Source organism: Crinia signifera, chromosome 8 (assembly GCF_055691185.1).
Source record: "Crinia signifera chromosome 8, ASM5569118v1, whole genome shotgun sequence".
NCBI classification, from domain to species: Eukaryota; Metazoa; Chordata; class Amphibia; order Anura; family Myobatrachidae; genus Crinia; species Crinia signifera.
This window is the reverse complement of record NC_139224.1, coordinates 73,703,797-73,719,265: the sequence shown is the minus strand read 5'-3', so window position 1 is coordinate 73,719,265 and position 15,469 is coordinate 73,703,797. Positions and strand designations below refer to the sequence as shown.

At 39.0% G+C, this 15,469-nt stretch overlaps 31 non-coding genes and 2 pseudogenes across 31 annotated transcripts; all 33 read right to left on the bottom strand.

The window, feature by feature from the left end:
- Nucleotides 1-228: 228 nt before the first annotated feature.
- Nucleotides 229-347, bottom strand: LOC146027345 (5S ribosomal RNA). The gene has a single exon (XR_014454749.1). It is a non-coding gene; the product is annotated as a 5S ribosomal RNA (ribosomal RNA).
- A 345-nt stretch (nucleotides 348-692) lies between these two features.
- On the bottom strand, nucleotides 693-811 carry LOC146027481 (5S ribosomal RNA). The gene has a single exon (XR_014454881.1). It is a non-coding gene; the product is annotated as a 5S ribosomal RNA (ribosomal RNA).
- A 346-nt stretch (nucleotides 812-1,157) lies between these two features.
- LOC146032668 (5S ribosomal RNA) lies at nucleotides 1,158-1,276 on the bottom strand. The gene has a single exon (XR_014458092.1). It is a non-coding gene; the product is annotated as a 5S ribosomal RNA (ribosomal RNA).
- Nucleotides 1,277-1,618: 342 nt separating this feature from the next.
- Nucleotides 1,619-1,737, bottom strand: LOC146027387 (5S ribosomal RNA). Its single transcript, XR_014454790.1, has one exon. It is a non-coding gene; the product is annotated as a 5S ribosomal RNA (ribosomal RNA).
- Nucleotides 1,738-2,079: 342 nt separating this feature from the next.
- LOC146027344 (5S ribosomal RNA) lies at nucleotides 2,080-2,198 on the bottom strand. Its single transcript, XR_014454748.1, has one exon. It is a non-coding gene; the product is annotated as a 5S ribosomal RNA (ribosomal RNA).
- A 345-nt stretch (nucleotides 2,199-2,543) lies between these two features.
- Nucleotides 2,544-2,679, bottom strand: LOC146028939 (5S ribosomal RNA; annotated as a pseudogene).
- Nucleotides 2,680-3,024: 345 nt separating this feature from the next.
- Nucleotides 3,025-3,143, bottom strand: LOC146033866 (5S ribosomal RNA). The gene has a single exon (XR_014459275.1). It is a non-coding gene; the product is annotated as a 5S ribosomal RNA (ribosomal RNA).
- Nucleotides 3,144-3,486: 343 nt separating this feature from the next.
- LOC146033380 (5S ribosomal RNA) lies at nucleotides 3,487-3,605 on the bottom strand. Its single transcript, XR_014458790.1, has one exon. It is a non-coding gene; the product is annotated as a 5S ribosomal RNA (ribosomal RNA).
- A 346-nt stretch (nucleotides 3,606-3,951) lies between these two features.
- LOC146034292 (5S ribosomal RNA) lies at nucleotides 3,952-4,070 on the bottom strand. Its single transcript, XR_014459698.1, has one exon. It is a non-coding gene; the product is annotated as a 5S ribosomal RNA (ribosomal RNA).
- Nucleotides 4,071-4,416: 346 nt separating this feature from the next.
- On the bottom strand, nucleotides 4,417-4,535 carry LOC146032168 (5S ribosomal RNA). The gene has a single exon (XR_014457612.1). It is a non-coding gene; the product is annotated as a 5S ribosomal RNA (ribosomal RNA).
- Nucleotides 4,536-4,881: 346 nt separating this feature from the next.
- LOC146033651 (5S ribosomal RNA) lies at nucleotides 4,882-5,000 on the bottom strand. The gene has a single exon (XR_014459060.1). It is a non-coding gene; the product is annotated as a 5S ribosomal RNA (ribosomal RNA).
- A 345-nt stretch (nucleotides 5,001-5,345) lies between these two features.
- Nucleotides 5,346-5,464, bottom strand: LOC146034663 (5S ribosomal RNA). The gene has a single exon (XR_014460068.1). It is a non-coding gene; the product is annotated as a 5S ribosomal RNA (ribosomal RNA).
- A 346-nt stretch (nucleotides 5,465-5,810) lies between these two features.
- Nucleotides 5,811-5,929, bottom strand: LOC146032222 (5S ribosomal RNA). Its single transcript, XR_014457665.1, has one exon. It is a non-coding gene; the product is annotated as a 5S ribosomal RNA (ribosomal RNA).
- A 345-nt stretch (nucleotides 5,930-6,274) lies between these two features.
- Nucleotides 6,275-6,393, bottom strand: LOC146027386 (5S ribosomal RNA). The gene has a single exon (XR_014454789.1). It is a non-coding gene; the product is annotated as a 5S ribosomal RNA (ribosomal RNA).
- Nucleotides 6,394-6,735: 342 nt separating this feature from the next.
- LOC146027343 (5S ribosomal RNA) lies at nucleotides 6,736-6,854 on the bottom strand. Its single transcript, XR_014454747.1, has one exon. It is a non-coding gene; the product is annotated as a 5S ribosomal RNA (ribosomal RNA).
- Nucleotides 6,855-7,200: 346 nt separating this feature from the next.
- Nucleotides 7,201-7,319, bottom strand: LOC146032220 (5S ribosomal RNA). Its single transcript, XR_014457664.1, has one exon. It is a non-coding gene; the product is annotated as a 5S ribosomal RNA (ribosomal RNA).
- A 345-nt stretch (nucleotides 7,320-7,664) lies between these two features.
- On the bottom strand, nucleotides 7,665-7,783 carry LOC146027385 (5S ribosomal RNA). Its single transcript, XR_014454788.1, has one exon. It is a non-coding gene; the product is annotated as a 5S ribosomal RNA (ribosomal RNA).
- Nucleotides 7,784-8,125: 342 nt separating this feature from the next.
- LOC146027342 (5S ribosomal RNA) lies at nucleotides 8,126-8,244 on the bottom strand. Its single transcript, XR_014454746.1, has one exon. It is a non-coding gene; the product is annotated as a 5S ribosomal RNA (ribosomal RNA).
- Nucleotides 8,245-8,590: 346 nt separating this feature from the next.
- LOC146028938 (5S ribosomal RNA) lies at nucleotides 8,591-8,726 on the bottom strand (annotated as a pseudogene).
- Nucleotides 8,727-9,072: 346 nt separating this feature from the next.
- On the bottom strand, nucleotides 9,073-9,191 carry LOC146034291 (5S ribosomal RNA). Its single transcript, XR_014459697.1, has one exon. It is a non-coding gene; the product is annotated as a 5S ribosomal RNA (ribosomal RNA).
- Nucleotides 9,192-9,537: 346 nt separating this feature from the next.
- LOC146033650 (5S ribosomal RNA) lies at nucleotides 9,538-9,656 on the bottom strand. The gene has a single exon (XR_014459059.1). It is a non-coding gene; the product is annotated as a 5S ribosomal RNA (ribosomal RNA).
- A 344-nt stretch (nucleotides 9,657-10,000) lies between these two features.
- On the bottom strand, nucleotides 10,001-10,119 carry LOC146033379 (5S ribosomal RNA). Its single transcript, XR_014458789.1, has one exon. It is a non-coding gene; the product is annotated as a 5S ribosomal RNA (ribosomal RNA).
- Nucleotides 10,120-10,465: 346 nt separating this feature from the next.
- On the bottom strand, nucleotides 10,466-10,584 carry LOC146034289 (5S ribosomal RNA). Its single transcript, XR_014459696.1, has one exon. It is a non-coding gene; the product is annotated as a 5S ribosomal RNA (ribosomal RNA).
- Nucleotides 10,585-10,930: 346 nt separating this feature from the next.
- On the bottom strand, nucleotides 10,931-11,049 carry LOC146027464 (5S ribosomal RNA). The gene has a single exon (XR_014454864.1). It is a non-coding gene; the product is annotated as a 5S ribosomal RNA (ribosomal RNA).
- Nucleotides 11,050-11,394: 345 nt separating this feature from the next.
- On the bottom strand, nucleotides 11,395-11,513 carry LOC146032659 (5S ribosomal RNA). The gene has a single exon (XR_014458084.1). It is a non-coding gene; the product is annotated as a 5S ribosomal RNA (ribosomal RNA).
- Nucleotides 11,514-11,858: 345 nt separating this feature from the next.
- Nucleotides 11,859-11,977, bottom strand: LOC146032269 (5S ribosomal RNA). Its single transcript, XR_014457711.1, has one exon. It is a non-coding gene; the product is annotated as a 5S ribosomal RNA (ribosomal RNA).
- Nucleotides 11,978-12,320: 343 nt separating this feature from the next.
- LOC146034739 (5S ribosomal RNA) lies at nucleotides 12,321-12,439 on the bottom strand. The gene has a single exon (XR_014460143.1). It is a non-coding gene; the product is annotated as a 5S ribosomal RNA (ribosomal RNA).
- A 342-nt stretch (nucleotides 12,440-12,781) lies between these two features.
- On the bottom strand, nucleotides 12,782-12,900 carry LOC146034887 (5S ribosomal RNA). The gene has a single exon (XR_014460290.1). It is a non-coding gene; the product is annotated as a 5S ribosomal RNA (ribosomal RNA).
- Nucleotides 12,901-13,246: 346 nt separating this feature from the next.
- On the bottom strand, nucleotides 13,247-13,365 carry LOC146030262 (5S ribosomal RNA). The gene has a single exon (XR_014455761.1). It is a non-coding gene; the product is annotated as a 5S ribosomal RNA (ribosomal RNA).
- Nucleotides 13,366-13,709: 344 nt separating this feature from the next.
- Nucleotides 13,710-13,828, bottom strand: LOC146031850 (5S ribosomal RNA). The gene has a single exon (XR_014457303.1). It is a non-coding gene; the product is annotated as a 5S ribosomal RNA (ribosomal RNA).
- A 345-nt stretch (nucleotides 13,829-14,173) lies between these two features.
- On the bottom strand, nucleotides 14,174-14,292 carry LOC146030444 (5S ribosomal RNA). Its single transcript, XR_014455938.1, has one exon. It is a non-coding gene; the product is annotated as a 5S ribosomal RNA (ribosomal RNA).
- Nucleotides 14,293-14,637: 345 nt separating this feature from the next.
- On the bottom strand, nucleotides 14,638-14,756 carry LOC146033937 (5S ribosomal RNA). Its single transcript, XR_014459345.1, has one exon. It is a non-coding gene; the product is annotated as a 5S ribosomal RNA (ribosomal RNA).
- A 346-nt stretch (nucleotides 14,757-15,102) lies between these two features.
- Nucleotides 15,103-15,221, bottom strand: LOC146032285 (5S ribosomal RNA). The gene has a single exon (XR_014457726.1). It is a non-coding gene; the product is annotated as a 5S ribosomal RNA (ribosomal RNA).
- Nucleotides 15,222-15,469: the final 248 nt, after the last annotated feature.

The window sequence follows — 15,469 nt, the reverse complement described above, 5'->3', positions numbered from 1 at the left end:
ACCTACAGGACATAATATTAGCAGGTGGTCTCAAATTAAACTACTAAAGAGGCTCAACACTGTTTAGCTTCCAAAAGCAGTTGGAATTGGTCCGAAACAGTGTGGTAAGTTTTTAGTTGATGGCTATTGTGTCTGTTTGACCTCTCCCAAATTTCTGTACTAGCAATAAAAATTTTTTTCCAATTTAAATAGCTAGAGAATAAAAACAATTTGCCAGTAATGGAAAAACGCCTACAGCACCTGTTGATCCCATGTGGTCTCCCACCCAAGTACTAACCAGGCCCAACACTGCTTAGCTTCCAAGATCAGACGAGATTGGGCGTATCCAATGTGGTATGGCTGTAGGTGAGATACAGGCACTTTTTTACCCTCTTCTACTTCTATAACCATGTAAGCTAATAAAAAAGGTTCCTGACTATATTGGCTTACTGAAAAAAATCATATGTTGGTAATGTAAAAAGACCTACAGGACATAATATAAGCAGGTGGTCTCAAATTAAACTACTAAAGAGGCTCAACACTGTTTAGCTACCAAAAGCAGTTGGAATTGGGCCTAAACAGTGTGGTAAGTCTTTAGGTGATGGCTATTGTGTCTGTTTGACCTCTCCCAAATGTCTGTATTGGCAATAAAAAGAAAAAGTTTCCAATTTAAATAGCTAGAGAATAAAAACAATTTGCCAGTAATGGGAAAAAACCAACAGCACCTGGTGATCCCATGTGGTCTCCCACCCAAGTACTAACCAGGCCCAACACTGCTTAGCTTCCAAGATCAGACAAGATTGGGCGTATCCAATGTGGTATGGCTGTAGGTGAGATACAGGCACTTTTTTGCCCTCTTCTACTTCTATAACCATGTAAGCTAATAAAAAAGGTTCCTGACTATATTGGCTTACTGAAAAAAATCATATGTTGGTAATGTAAAAAGACCTACAGGACATAATATTAGCAGGTGGTCTCAAATTAAACTACTAAAGAGGCTCAACACTGTTTAGCTGCCAAAAGCAGTTGGAATTGGGCCGAAACAGTGTGGTAAGTCTTTAGGTGATGGTTATTGTGTCTGTTTGACCTCTCCCAAATGTCTGTATTGGTAATAAAAAGAAAAAGTTTCCAATTTAAATAGCTAGAGAATAAAAACAATTTGCCCAGTAATGGGAAAAAACCTACAGCACCTGGTGTTCCCATGTGGTCTCCCACCCAAGTACTAACCAGGCCCAACACTGCTTAGCTTCCAAGATCAGACGAGATTGGGCGTATCCAATGTGGTATGGCTTTAGGTGAGATACAGAGTCTTTTTTGCCCTCTTCTACTTCTATAACCAGGTAAGCTAATAAAAAAGGTTCCTAACTATATTGGCTTACTGAAAAAAATCATGTGTTGGTAATGTAAAAAGACCTACAGGACATAATATTAGCAGGTGGTCTCAAATTAAACTACTAAAGAGGCTCAACACTGTTTAGCTTCCAAAAGCAGTTGGAATTGGTCCGAAACAGTGTGGTAAGTTTTTAGTTGATTGCTATTGTGTCTGTTTGACCTCTCCCAAATGTCTGTACTAGCAATAAAAAAAAGTTTCCAATTTAAATAGCTAGAGAATAAAAACAATTTGCAAGTAATGGGAAAAAACATACAGCACCTGGTGTTCCCATGTGGTCTCCCACCCAAGTACTAACCAGGCCCATCACTGCTTAGCTTCCAAGATCAGACAAGATTGGGCGTATCTAATGTGGTATGGCTGTAAGTGAGACACAGGCACTTTTTTGCCCTCTTCTACTTCTATTACCAGGTAAGCTAATAAAAAAGGTTCCTAACTATATTGGCTTACTGAAAAAAATCATGTGTTATTAATGTAAAAAGACCTACAGGACATAATATTAGCAGGTGGTCTCAAATTAAACTACTTAAGAGGCTCAACACTGTTTAGCTTCCAAAAGCAGTTGGAATTGGTCCGAAACAGTGTGGTAAGTTTTTAGTTGATGGCTTTTGTGTCTGTTTGACCTCTCCCAAATTTCTGTACTAGCAATAAAAATTTTTTTCCAATTTAAATAGCTAGAGAATAAAAACAATTTGCCAGTAATGGAAAAACGCCTACAGCACCTGTTGATCCCATGTGGTCTCCCACCCAAGTACTAACCAGGCCCAACACTGCTTAGCTTCCAAGATCAGACGAGATTGGGCGTATCCAATGTGGTATGGCTGTAGGTGAGATACAGGCACTTTTTTGCCCTCTTCTACTTCTATAACCATGTAAGCTAATAAAAAGGTTCCTGACTATATTGGCTTACTGAAAAAAATCATATGTTGGTAATGTAAAAAGACCTACAGGACATAATATTAGCAGGTGGTCTCAAATTAAACTACTAAAGATTCTTAACACTGTTTAGCTGCCAAAAGCAGTTGGAATTGGGCCGAAACAGTGTGGTAAGTCTTTAGGTGATGGTTGTTGTGTCTGTTTGACCTCTCCCAAATGTCTGTATTGGTAATAAAAAGAAAAAGTTTCCAATTTAAATAGCTAGAGAATAAAAACAATTTGCCCAGTAATGGGAAAAAACCTACAGCACCTGGTGTTCCCATGTGGTCTCCCACCCAAGTACTAACCAGGCCCAAGTACTAACCAGGCCCAACACTGCTTAGCTTCCAAGATCAGACGAGATTGGGCGTATCCAATGTGGTATGGCTGTAGGTGAAATACAGAGTCTTTTTTGCCCTCTTCTACTTCTATAACCAGGTAAGCTTATAAAAAAGGTTCCTAACTATATTGGCTTACTGAAAAAAATCATGTGTTGGTAATGTAAAAAGACCTACAGGACATAATATTAGCAGGTGGTCTCAAATTAAACTACTAAAGAGGCTCAACACTGTTTAGCTTCCAAAAGCAGTTGGAATTGGTCCGAAACAGTGTGGTAAGTTTTTAGTTGATTGCTATTGTGTCTGTTTGACCTCTCCCAAATGTCTGTACTAGCAATAAAAAAAAAAGTTTCCAATTTAAATAGCTAGAGAATAAAAACAATTTGCCAGTAATGGGAAAAAAACATACAGCACCTGGTGTTCCCATGTGGTCTCCCACCCAAGTACTAACCAGGCCCATCACTGCTTAGCTTCCAAGATCAGACGAGATTGGGCGTATCTAATGTGGTATGGCTGTAAGTGAGACACAGGCACTTTTTTGCCCTCTTCTACTTCTATTACCAGGTAAGCTAATAAAAAAGGTTCCTAACTATATTGGCTTACTGAAAAAAATCATGTGTTGGTAATGTAAAAAGACCTACAGGACATAATATTAGCAGGTGGTCTCAAATTAAACTACTAAAGAGGCTCAACACTGTTTAGCTTCCAAAAGCAGTTGGAATTGGTCCGAAACAGAGTGGTAAGTTTTTAGTTGATGGCTATTGTGTCTGTTTGACCTCTCCCAAATGTCTGTACTAGCAATAAAAATTTTTTTTCCAATTTAAATAGCTAGAGAAAAAAAACAATTTGCCAGTAATGGAAAAACACCTACAGCACCTGGTGATCCCATGTGGTCTCCCACCCAAGTACTAACCAGGCCCAACACTGCTTAGCTTCCAAGATCAGACGAGATTGGGCGTATCCAATGTGGTATGGCTGTAGGTGAGATACAGGCACTTTTTTGCCCTTTTCTACTTCTATAACCAGGTAAGCTAATAAAAAAGGTTCCTAACTATATTGGCTTACTGAAAAAAATCATGTGTTGGTAATGTAAAAAGACCTACAGGACATAATATTAGCAGGTGGTCTCAAATTAAACTACTAAAGAGGCTCAACACTGTTTAGCTGCCAAAAGCAGTTGGAATTGGGCCTAAACAGTGTGGTAAGTCTTTAGGTGATGGCTATTGTGTCTGTTTGACCTCTCCCAAATGTCTGTATTGGCAATAAAAAGAAAAAGTTTCCAATTTAAATAGCTAGAGAATAAAAACAATTTGCCAGTAATGGGAAAAAAACCTACAGCACCTGGTGATTCCATGTGGTCTCCCACCCAAGTACTAACCAGGCCCAACACTGCTTAGCTTCCAAGATCAGACGAGATTGGGCGTATCCAATGTGGTATGGCTGTAGGTGAGATACAGGCACTTTTTTGCCCTCTTCTACTTCTATAACCATGTAAGCTAATAAAAACGGTTCCTGACTATATTGGCTTACTGAAAAAAATCATATGTTGGTAATGTAAAAAGACCTACAGGACATAATATTAGCAGGTGGTCTCAAATTAAACTACTAAAGAGGCTCAACACTGTTTAGCTGCCAAAAGCAGTTGGAATTGGGCCAAAACAGTGTGGTAAGTCTTTAGGTGATGGTTATTGTGTCTGTTTGACCTCTCCCAAATGTCTGTATTGGTAATAAAAAGAAAAAGTTTCCAATTTAAATAGCTAGAGAATAAAAACAATTTGCCAAGTAATGGGAAAAAACCTACAGCACCTGGTGTTCCCATGTGGTCTCCCACCCAAGTAATAACCAGGCCCAACACTGCTTAGCTTCCAAGATCAGACGAGATTGGGCGTATCCAATGTGGTATGGCTGTAGGTGAGATACAGGCACTTTTTTGCCCTCTTCTACTTCTATAACCATGTAAGCTAATAAAAACGGTTCCTGACTATATTGGCTTACTGAAAAAAATCATATGTTGGTAATGTAAAAAGACCTACAGGACATAATATTAGCAGGTGGTCTCAAATTAAACTACTAAAGAGGCTCAACACTGTTTAGCTGCCAAAAGCAGTTGGAATTGGGCCAAAACAGTGTGGTAAGTCTTTAGGTGATGGTTATTGTGTCTGTTTGACCTCTCCCAAATGTCTGTATTGGTAATAAAAAGAAAAAGTTTCCAATTTAAATAGCTAGAGAATAAAAACAATTTGCCCAGTAATGGGAAAAAACCTACAGCACCTGGTGTTCCCATGTGGTCTCCCACCCAAGTAATAACCAGGCCCAACACTGATTAGCTTCCAAGATCAGACGAGATTGGGCGTATCCAATGTGGTATGGCTGTAGGTGAGACACAGGCTCTTTTTTGCCCTCTTCTACTTCTATAACCAGGTAAGCTAATAAAAAAAGGTTCCTAACTATATTGGCTTACTGAAAAAAATCATGTGTTGGTAATGTAAAAAGACCTACAGGACATAATATTAGCAGGTGGTCTCAAATTAAACTACTAAAGAGGCTCAACACTGTTTAGCTTCCAAAAGCAGTTGGAATTGGTCCGAAACAGTGTGGTAAGTTTTTAGGTGATGGCTATTGTGTCTGTTTGACCTCTCCCAGATGTCTGTATTGGCAATAAAAAAAAAAGTTTCCAATTTAAATAGCTAGAGAATAAAAACAATTTGCCAGTAATGGGAAAAAACCTACAGCACCTGGTGTTTCCATGTGGTCTCCCACCCAAGTACTAACCAGGCCCAACACTGCTTAGCATCCAAGATCAGACGAGATTGGGCGTATCCAATGTGGTAAGGCTGTAGGTGAGATACAGGCACTTTTTTGCCCTCTTCTACTTCTATAACCATGTAAGCTAATAAAAAAGGTTCCTAACTATATTGGCTTACTGAAAAAAATCATGTGTTGGTAATGTAAAAAGACCTACATGACATAATATTAGCAGGTGGTCTCAAATTAAACTACTAAAGAGGCTCAACACTGTTTAGCTGCCAAAAGCAGTTGGAATTGGGCCTAAACAGTGTGGTAAGTCTATAGGTGATGGCTATTGTGTCTGTTTGACCTCTCCCAAATGTCTGTATTGGTAATAAAAAGAAAAAGTTTTCAATTTAAATAGCTAGAGAATAAAAAAAATTTGCCCAGTAATGGGAAAAAACCTACAACACCTGGTGTTCCCATGTGGACTCCCACCCAAGTACTAACCAGGCCCAACACTGCTTAGCTTCCAAGATCGGACGAGATTGGGCGTATACAATGTGGTATGGCTGTAGGTGAGATACAGGCACTTTTTTTCCCTCTTCTACTTCAATAACCAGGTAAGCTAATAAAAAAGGTTCCTAACTATATTGGCTTACTGAAAAAAATCATGTGTTGGTAATGTAAAAAGACCTACAGGACATAATATTAGCAGGTGGTCTCAAATTAAACTACTAAAGAGGCTCAACACTGTTTAGCTGCCAAAAGCAGTTGGAATTGGGCCGAAACAGTGTGGTAAGTCTTTAGCTGATGGCTATTGTGTCTGTTTGACCTCTCCCAAATGTCTGTTTTGGCAATGAAAAGAAAAAGTTTCCAATTTAAATAGCTAGAGAATAAAAACAATTTGCAAGTATTGGGAAAAAACATACAGCACCTGGTGTTCCCATGTGGTCTCCCACCCAAGTACTAACCAGGCCCATCACTGCTTAGCTTCCAAGATCAGACAAGATTGGGCGTATCTAATGTGGTATGGCTGTAAGTGAGACACATGCACTTTTTTGCCCTCTTCTACTTCTATTACCAGGTAAGCTAATAAAAAAGGTTCCTAACTATATTGGCTTACTGAAAAAAATCATGTGTTATTAATGTAAAAAGACCTACAGGACATAATATTAGCAGGTGGTCTCAAATTAAACTACTAAAGAGGCTCAACACTGTTTAGCTTCCAAAAGCAGTTGGAATTGGTCCGAAACAGTGTGGTAAGTTTTTAGTTGATGGCTATTGTGTCTGTTTGACCTCTCCCAAATTTCTGTACTAGCAATAAAACATTTTTTCCAATTTAAATAGCTAGAGAATAAAAACAATTTGCCAGTAATGGAAAAACGCCTACAGCACCTGTTGATCCCATGTGGTCTCCCACCCAAGTACTAACCAGGCCCAACACTGCTTAGCTTCCAAGATCAGACGAGATTGGGCGTATCCAATGTGGTATGGCTGTAGGTGAGATACAGGCACTTTTTTGCCCTCTTCTACTTCTATAACCATGTAAGCTAATAAAAAAGGTTCCAGACTATATTGGCTTACTGAAAAAAATCATATGTTGGTAATGTAAAAAGACCTACAGGACATAATATTAGCAGGTGGTCTCAAATTAAACTACTAAAGATTCTCAACACTGTTTAGCTGCCAAATGCAGTTGGAATTGGGCCGAAACAGTGTGGTAAGTCTTTAGGTGATGGTTATTGTGTCTGTTTGACCTCTCCCAAATGTCTGTATTGGTAATAAAAAGAAAAAGTTTTCAATTTAAATAGCTAGAGAATAAAAAAAATTTGCCCAGTAATGGGAAAAAACCTACAACACCTGGTGTTCCCATGTGGACTCCCACCCAAGTACTAACCAGGCCCAACACTGCTTAGCTTCCAAGATCGGACGAGATTGGGCGTATACAATGTGGTATGGCTGTAGGTGAGATACAGGCACTTTTTTTCCCTCTTCTACTTCAATAACCAGGTAAGCTAATAAAAAAGGTTCCTAACTATATTGGCTTACTGAAAAAAATCATGTGTTGGTAATGTAAAAAGACCTACAGGACATAATATTAGCAGGTGGTCTCAAATTAAACTACTAAAGAGGCTCAACACTGTTTAGCTGCCAAAAGCAGTTGGAATTGGGCCGAAACAGTGTGGTAAGTCTTTAGCTGATGGCTATTGTGTCTGTTTGACCTCTCCCAAATGTCTGTTTTGGCAATGAAAAGAAAAAGTTTCCAATTTAAATAGCTAGAGAATAAAAACAATTTGCAAGTATTGGGAAAAAACATACAGCACCTGGTGTTCCCATGTGGTCTCCCACCCAAGTACTAACCAGGCCCATCACTGCTTAGCTTCCAAGATCAGACAAGATTGGGCGTATCTAATGTGGTATGGCTGTAAGTGAGACACATGCACTTTTTTGCCCTCTTCTACTTCTATTACCAGGTAAGCTAATAAAAAAGGTTCCTAACTATATTGGCTTACTGAAAAAAATCATGTGTTATTAATGTAAAAAGACCTACAGGACATAATATTAGCAGGTGGTCTCAAATTAAACTACTAAAGAGGCTCAACACTGTTTAGCTTCCAAAAGCAGTTGGAATTGGTCCGAAACAGTGTGGTAAGTTTTTAGTTGATGGCTATTGTGTCTGTTTGACCTCTCCCAAATTTCTGTACTAGCAATAAAACATTTTTTCCAATTTAAATAGCTAGAGAATAAAAACAATTTGCCAGTAATGGAAAAACGCCTACAGCACCTGTTGATCCCATGTGGTCTCCCACCCAAGTACTAACCAGGCCCAACACTGCTTAGCTTCCAAGATCAGACGAGATTGGGCGTATCCAATGTGGTATGGCTGTAGGTGAGATACAGGCACTTTTTTGCCCTCTTCTACTTCTATAACCATGTAAGCTAATAAAAAAGGTTCCAGACTATATTGGCTTACTGAAAAAAATCATATGTTGGTAATGTAAAAAGACCTACAGGACATAATATTAGCAGGTGGTCTCAAATTAAACTACTAAAGATTCTCAACACTGTTTAGCTGCCAAATGCAGTTGGAATTGGGCCGAAACAGTGTGGTAAGTCTTTAGGTGATGGTTATTGTGTCTGTTTGACCTCTCCCAAATGTCTGTATTGGTAATAAAAAGAAAAAGTTTCCAATTTAAATAGCTAGAGAATAAAAACAATTTGCCCAGTAATGGGAAAAAACCTACAGCACCTGGTGTTCCCATGTGGTCTCCCACCCAAGTACTAACCAGGCCCAAGTACTAACCAGGCCCAACACTGCTTAGCTTCCAAGATCAGACGAGATTGGGCGTATCCAATGTGGTATGGCTGTAGGTGAGATACAGGCACTTTTTTGCCCTCTTCTACTTCTATAACCAGGTAAGCTAATAAAAAAGGTTCCTAACTATATTGGCTTACTGAAAAAAATCATGTGTTGGTAATGTAAAAAGACCTACAGGACATAATATTAGCAGGTGGTCTCAAATTAAACTACTAAAGAGGCTCAACACTGTTTAGCTGCCAAAAGCAGTTGGAATTGGGCCTAAACAGTGTGGTAAGTCTTTAGGTGATGGCTATTGTGTCTGTTTGACCTCTCCCAAATGTCTGTATTGGCAATAAAAAGAAAAAGTTTCCAATTTAAATAGCTAGAGAATAAAAACAATGTGCCAGTAATGGGAAAAAAACCTACAGCACCTGGTGATTCCATGTGGTCTCCCACCCAAGTACTAACCAGGCCCAACACTGCTTAGCTTCCAAGATCAGACGAGATTGGGCGTATCCAATGTGGTATGGCTGTAGGTGAGATACAGGCACTTTTTTGCCCTCTTCTACTTCTATAACCATGTAAGCTAATAAAAACGGTTCCTGACTATATTGGCTTACTGAAAAAAATCATATGTTGGTAATGTAAAAAGACCTACAGGACATAATATTAGCAGGTGGTCTCAAATTAAACTACTAAAGAGGCTCAACACTGTTTAGCTGCCAAAAGCAGTTGGAATTGGGCCAAAACAGTGTGGTAAGTCTTTAGGTGATGGTTATTGTGTCTGTTTGACCTCTCCCAAATGTCTGTATTGGTAATAAAAAGAAAAAGTTTCCAATTTAAATAGCTAGAGAATAAAAACAATTTGCCCAGTAATGGGAAAAAACCTACAGCACCTGGTGTTCCCATGTGGTCTCCCACCCAAGTAATAACCAGGCCCAACACTGATTAGCTTCCAAGATCAGACGAGATTGGGCGTATCCAATGTGGTATGGCTGTAGGTGAGACACAGGCACTTTTTTGCCCTCTTCTACTTCTATAACCAGGTAAGCTAATAAAAAAAGGTTCCTAACTATATTGGCTTACTGAAAAAAATCATGTGTTGGTAATGTAAAAAGACCTACAGGACATAATATTAGCAGGTGGTCTCAAATTAAACTACTAAAGAGGCTCAACACTGTTTAGCTTCCAAAAGCAGTTGGAATTGGTCCGAAACAGTGTGGTAAGTTTTTAGTTGATGGCTATTGTGTCTGTTTGACCTCTCCCAAATGTCTGTACTAGCAATAAAAAAAAAGTTTCCAATTTAAATAGCTAGAGAATAAAAACAATTTGCCAGTAATGGAAAAACACCTACAGCACCTGGTGATCCCATGTGGTCTCCCACCCAAGTACTAACCAGGCCCAACACTGCTTAGCTTCCAAGATCAGACGAGATTGGGCGTATCCAATGTGGTATGGCTGTAGGTGAGATACAGGCACTTTTTTGCCCTCTTCTACTTCTATAACCAGGTAAGCTAATAAAAAAGGTTCCTAACTATATTGGCTTACTGAAAAAAATCATGTGTTGGTAATGTAAAAAGACCTACAGGACATAATATTAGCAGGTGGTCTCAAATTAAACTACTAAAGAGGCTCAACACTGTTTAGCTGCCAAAAGCAGTTGGAATTGGGCCTAAACAGTGTGGTAAGTCTTTAGGTGATGGCTATTGTGTCTGTTTGACCTCTCCCAAATGTCTGTATTGGCAATAAAAAGAAAAAGTTTCCAATTTAAATAGCTAGAGAATAAAAACAATTTGCCAGTAATGGGAAAAAAACCTACAGCACCTGGTGATTCCATGTGGTCTCCCACCCAAGTACTAACCAGGCCCAACACTGCTTAGCTTCCAAGATCAGACGAGATTGGGCGTATCCAATGTGGTATGGCTGTAGGTGAGATACAGGCACTTTTTTGCCCTCTTCTACTTCTATAACCAGGTAAGCTAATAAAAAAAGGTTCCTAACTATATTGGCTTACTGAAAAAAATCATGTGTTGGTAATGTAAAAAGACCTACAGGACATAATATTAGCAGGTGGTCTCAAATTAAACTACTAAAGAGGCTCAACACTGTTTAGCTTCCAAAAGCAGTTGGAATTGGTCCGAAACAGTGTGGTAAGTTTTTAGGTGATGGCTATTGTGTCTGTTTGACCTCTCCCAAATGTCTGTTTTGGCAATGAAAAGAAAAAGTTTTCAATTTAAATAGCTAGAGAATAAAAACAATTTGCCAGTAATGGGAAAAAACCTACAGCACTTGGTGTTTCCATGTGGTCTCCCACCCAAGTACTAACCAGGCCCAACACTGCTTAGCTTCCAAGATCAGACAAGATTGGGCGTATCCAATGTGGTATGGCTGTAGGTGAGATACAGGCACTTTTTTGCCCTCTTCTACTTCTATAACCAGGTAAGCTAATGAAAAAGGTTCCTGACTATATTGGCTTACTGAAAAAAATCATGTGTTGGTAATGTAAAAAGACCTACAGGACATAATATTAGCAGGTGGTCTCAAATTAAACTACTAAAGAGGCTCAACACTGTTTAGCTGCCAAAAGCAGTTGGAATTGGGCCTAAACAGTGTGGTAAGTCTTTAGGTGATGGCTATTGTGTCTGTTTGACCTCTCCCAAATGTCTGTATTGGCAATAAAAAGAAAAAGTTTCCAATTTAAATAGCTAGAGAATAAAAACAATTTGCCAGTAATGGGAAAAAACCTACAGCACCTGGTGATCCCATGTGGTCTCCCACCCAAGTACTAACCAGGCCCAACACTGCTTAGCTTCCAAGATCAGACGAGATTGGGCGTATCCAATGTGGTATGGCTGTAGGTGAGATACATGCACTTTTTTGCCCTCTTCTACTTCTATAACCATGTAAGCTAATAAAAAAGGTTCCTGACTATATTGGCTTACTGAAAAAAATCATATGATGGTTATGTAAAAAGACCTACAGGACATAATATTAGCAGGTGGTCTCAAATTAAATTACTAAAGGGGCTCAACACTGTTTAGCTGCCAAAAGCAGTTGGAATTGGGCCGAAACAGTGTGGTAAGTCTTTAGGTGATGGTTATTGTGTCTGTTTGACCTCTCCCAAATGTCTGTATTGGTAATAAAAAGAAAAAGTTTCCAATTTAAATAGCTAGAGAATAAAAACAATTTGCCCAGTAATGGGAAAAACCTACAGCACCTGGTGTTCCCATGTGGTCTCCCACCCAAGTACTAACCAGGCCCAACACTGCTTAGCTTCCAAGATCAGACGAGAATGGGCGTATCCAATGTGGTATGGCTGTAGGTGAGATATAGGCTCTTTTTTGCCCTCTTCTACTTCTATTACCAGGTAAGCTAATAAAAAAGGTTCCTAACTATATTGGCTTACTGAAAAAAATCATGTGTTGGTAATGTAAAAAGACCTACAGGACATAATATTAGCAGGTGGTCTCAAATTAAACTACTAAAGAGGCTCAACACTGTTTAGCTTCCAAAAGCAGTTGGAATTGGTCCGAAACAGTGTGGTAAGTTTTTAGTTGATTGCTAATGTGTCTGTTTGACCTCTCCCAAATGTCTGTACTAGCAATAAAAAAAAAGTTTCCAATTTAAATAGCTAAAGAATAAAAACAATTTGCCAGTAATGGGAAAAAAAATACAGCACCTGGTGTTCCCATGTGGTCTCCCACCCAAGTACTAACCAGGCCCATCACTGCTTAGCTTCCAAGATCAGACGAGATTGGGCGTATCTAATGTGGTATGGCTGTAAGTGAGACACAGGCACTTTTTTGCCCTCTTCTACTTCTATTACCAGGTAAGCTAATAAAAAAGGTTCCTAACTATATTGGCTTACTGAAAAAAATCATGTGTTGGTAATGTAAAAAGACCTACAGGACATAATATTAGCAGGTGGTCTCAAATTAAACTACTAAAGAGGCTCAACACTGTTTAGCTTCCAAAAGCAGTTGGAATTGGTCCGAAACAGTGTGGTAAGTTTTTAGTTGATTGCTATTGTGTCTGTTTGACCTCTCCCAAATGTCTGTACTAGCAATAAATTTTTTTTTCCAATTTAAACAGCTAGAGAATAAAAACAATTTGCCAGTAATGAAAAAACACCTACAGCACCTGGTGATCCCATGTGGTCTCCCACCCAAGTACTAACCAGGCCCAACACTGCTTAGCTTCCAAGATCAGACAAGATTGGGCGTATCCAATGTGGTATGGCTGTAGGTGAGATACAGGCACTTTTTTGCCCTCTTCTACTTCTATAACCATGTAAGCTAATAAAAACGGTTCCTGACTATATTGGCTTACTGAAAAAAATCATATGTTGGTAATGTAAAAAGACCTACAGGACATAATATTAGCAGGTGGTCTCAAATTAAACTACTAAAGAGGCTCAACACTGTTTAGCTGCCAAAAGCAGTTGGAATTGGGCCAAAACAGTGTGGTAAGTCTTTAGGTGATGGTTATTGTGTCTGTTTGACCTCTCCCAAATGTCTGTATTGGTAATAAAAAAAAAAAGTTTCCAATTTAAATAGCTAGAGAATAAAAACAATTTGCCCAGTAATGGGAAAAAACCTACAGCACCTGGTGTTCCCATGTGGTCTCCCACCCAAGTACTAACCAGGCCCAACACTGCTTAGCTTCCAAGATCAGACGAGATTGGGCGTATCCAATGTGGTATGGCTGTAGGTGAGACACAGGCTCTTTTTTGCCCTCTTCTACTTCTATAACCAGGTAAGTTAATAAAAAAAGGTTCCTAACTATATTGGCTTACTGAAAAAAATCATATGTTGGTAATGTAAAAAGACCTACAGGACATAATATTAGCAGGTGGTCTCAAATTAAACTACTAAAGAGGCTCAACACTAGTTAGCTTCCAAAAGCAGTTGGAATTGGTCCGAAACAGTGTGGTAAGTTTTTAGGTGATGGCTATTGTGTCTGTTTGACCTCTCCCAGATGTCTGTATTGGCAATAAAAAAAAAGTTTCCAATTTAAATAGCTAGAGAATAAAAACAATTTGCCAGTAATGGGAAAAAACCTACAGCACCTGGTGTTTCCATGTGGTCTCCCACCCAAGTACTAACCAGGCCCAACACTGCTTAGCTTCCAAGATCAGACGAGATTGGGCGTATCCAATGTGGTATGGCTGTAGGTGAGATACAGGCACTTTTTTGCCCTCTTCTACTTCTATAACCATGTAAGCTAATAAAAAAGGTTCCTAACTATATTGGCTTACTGAAAAAAATCATGTATTGGTAATGTAAAAAGACCTACATGACATAATATTAGCAGGTGGTCTCAAATTAAACTACTAAAGAGGCTCAACACTGTTTAGCTGCCAAAAGCAGTTGGAATTGGGCCTAAACAGTGTGGTAAGTCTTTAGGTGATGGCTATTGTGTCTGTTTGACCTCTCCCAAATGTCTGTATTGGTAATAAAAAGAAAAGTTTCCAATTTAAATAGCTAGAGAATAAAAACAATTTGCCCAGTAATGGGAAAAAACCTACAGCACCTGGTGTTCCCATGTGGTCGCCCACCCAAGTACTAACCAGGCCCAACACTGCTTAGCTTCCAAGATCGGACGAGATTGGGCGTATACAATGTGGTATGGCTGTAGGTGAGATACAGGCACTTTTTTTCCCTCTTCTACTTCAATAACCAGGTAAGCTAATAAAAAAGGTTCCTAACTATATTGGCTTACTGAAAAAAATCATGTGTTGGTAATGTAAAAAGACCTACAGGACATAATATTAGCAGGTGGTCTCAAATTAAACTACTAAAGAGGCTCAACACTGTTTAGCTGCCAAAAGCAGTTGGAATTGTGCCGAAACAGTGTGGTAAGTCTTTAGCTGATGGCTATTGTGTCTGTTTGACCTCTCCCAAATGTCTGTTTTGGCAATGAAAAGAAAAAGTTTTCAATTTAAATAGCTAGAGAATAAAAACAATTTGCCAGTAATGGGAAAAAACCTACAGCACTTGGTGTTTCCATGTGGTCTCCCACCCAAGTACTAACCAGGCCCAACACTGCTTAGCTTCCAAGATCAGACGAGATTGGGCGTATCCAATGTGGTATGGCTGTAGGTGAGATACAGGCACTTTTTTGCCCTCTTCTACTACTATAACCAGGTAAGCTAATAAAAATGGTTCCTAACTATATTGGCTTACTGAAAAAAATCATGTGTTGGTAATGTAAAAAGACCTACAGGACATAATATTAGCAGGTGGTCTCAAATTAAACTACTAAAGAGGCTCAACACTGTTTAGCTGCCAAAAGCAGTTGGAATTGGGCCTAAACAGTGTGGTAAGTCTTTAGGTGATGGCTATTGTGTCTGTTTGACCTCTCCCAAATGTCTTTATTGGCAATAAAAAGAAAAAGTTTCCAATTTAAATAGCTAGAGAATAAAAACAATTTGCCAGTAATGGGAAAAAAACCTACAGCACCTGGTAATCCCATGTGGTCTCCCACCCAAGTACTAACCAGGCCCAACACTGCTTAGCTTCCAAGATCAGACGAGATTGGGCGTATCCAATGTGGTATGGCTGTAGGTGAGATACAGGCACTTTTTTGCCCTCTTCTACTTCTATAACCAGGAAAGCTAATAAAAAAATTTCCTAACTGTTTTGGCTTACTGAAAAAAAATCATGTGTTGGTAATGTAAAAAGACCTACAGGACATGATATAAGCATATGGTCTCAAATTAAACTACTAAAGAGGCTCAACAATGTTTAGCTGCCAAAAGCAGTTGGAATTTGGCCTAAACAGTGTGGTAAGTTTTTAGGTGATGGCTATTGTGTC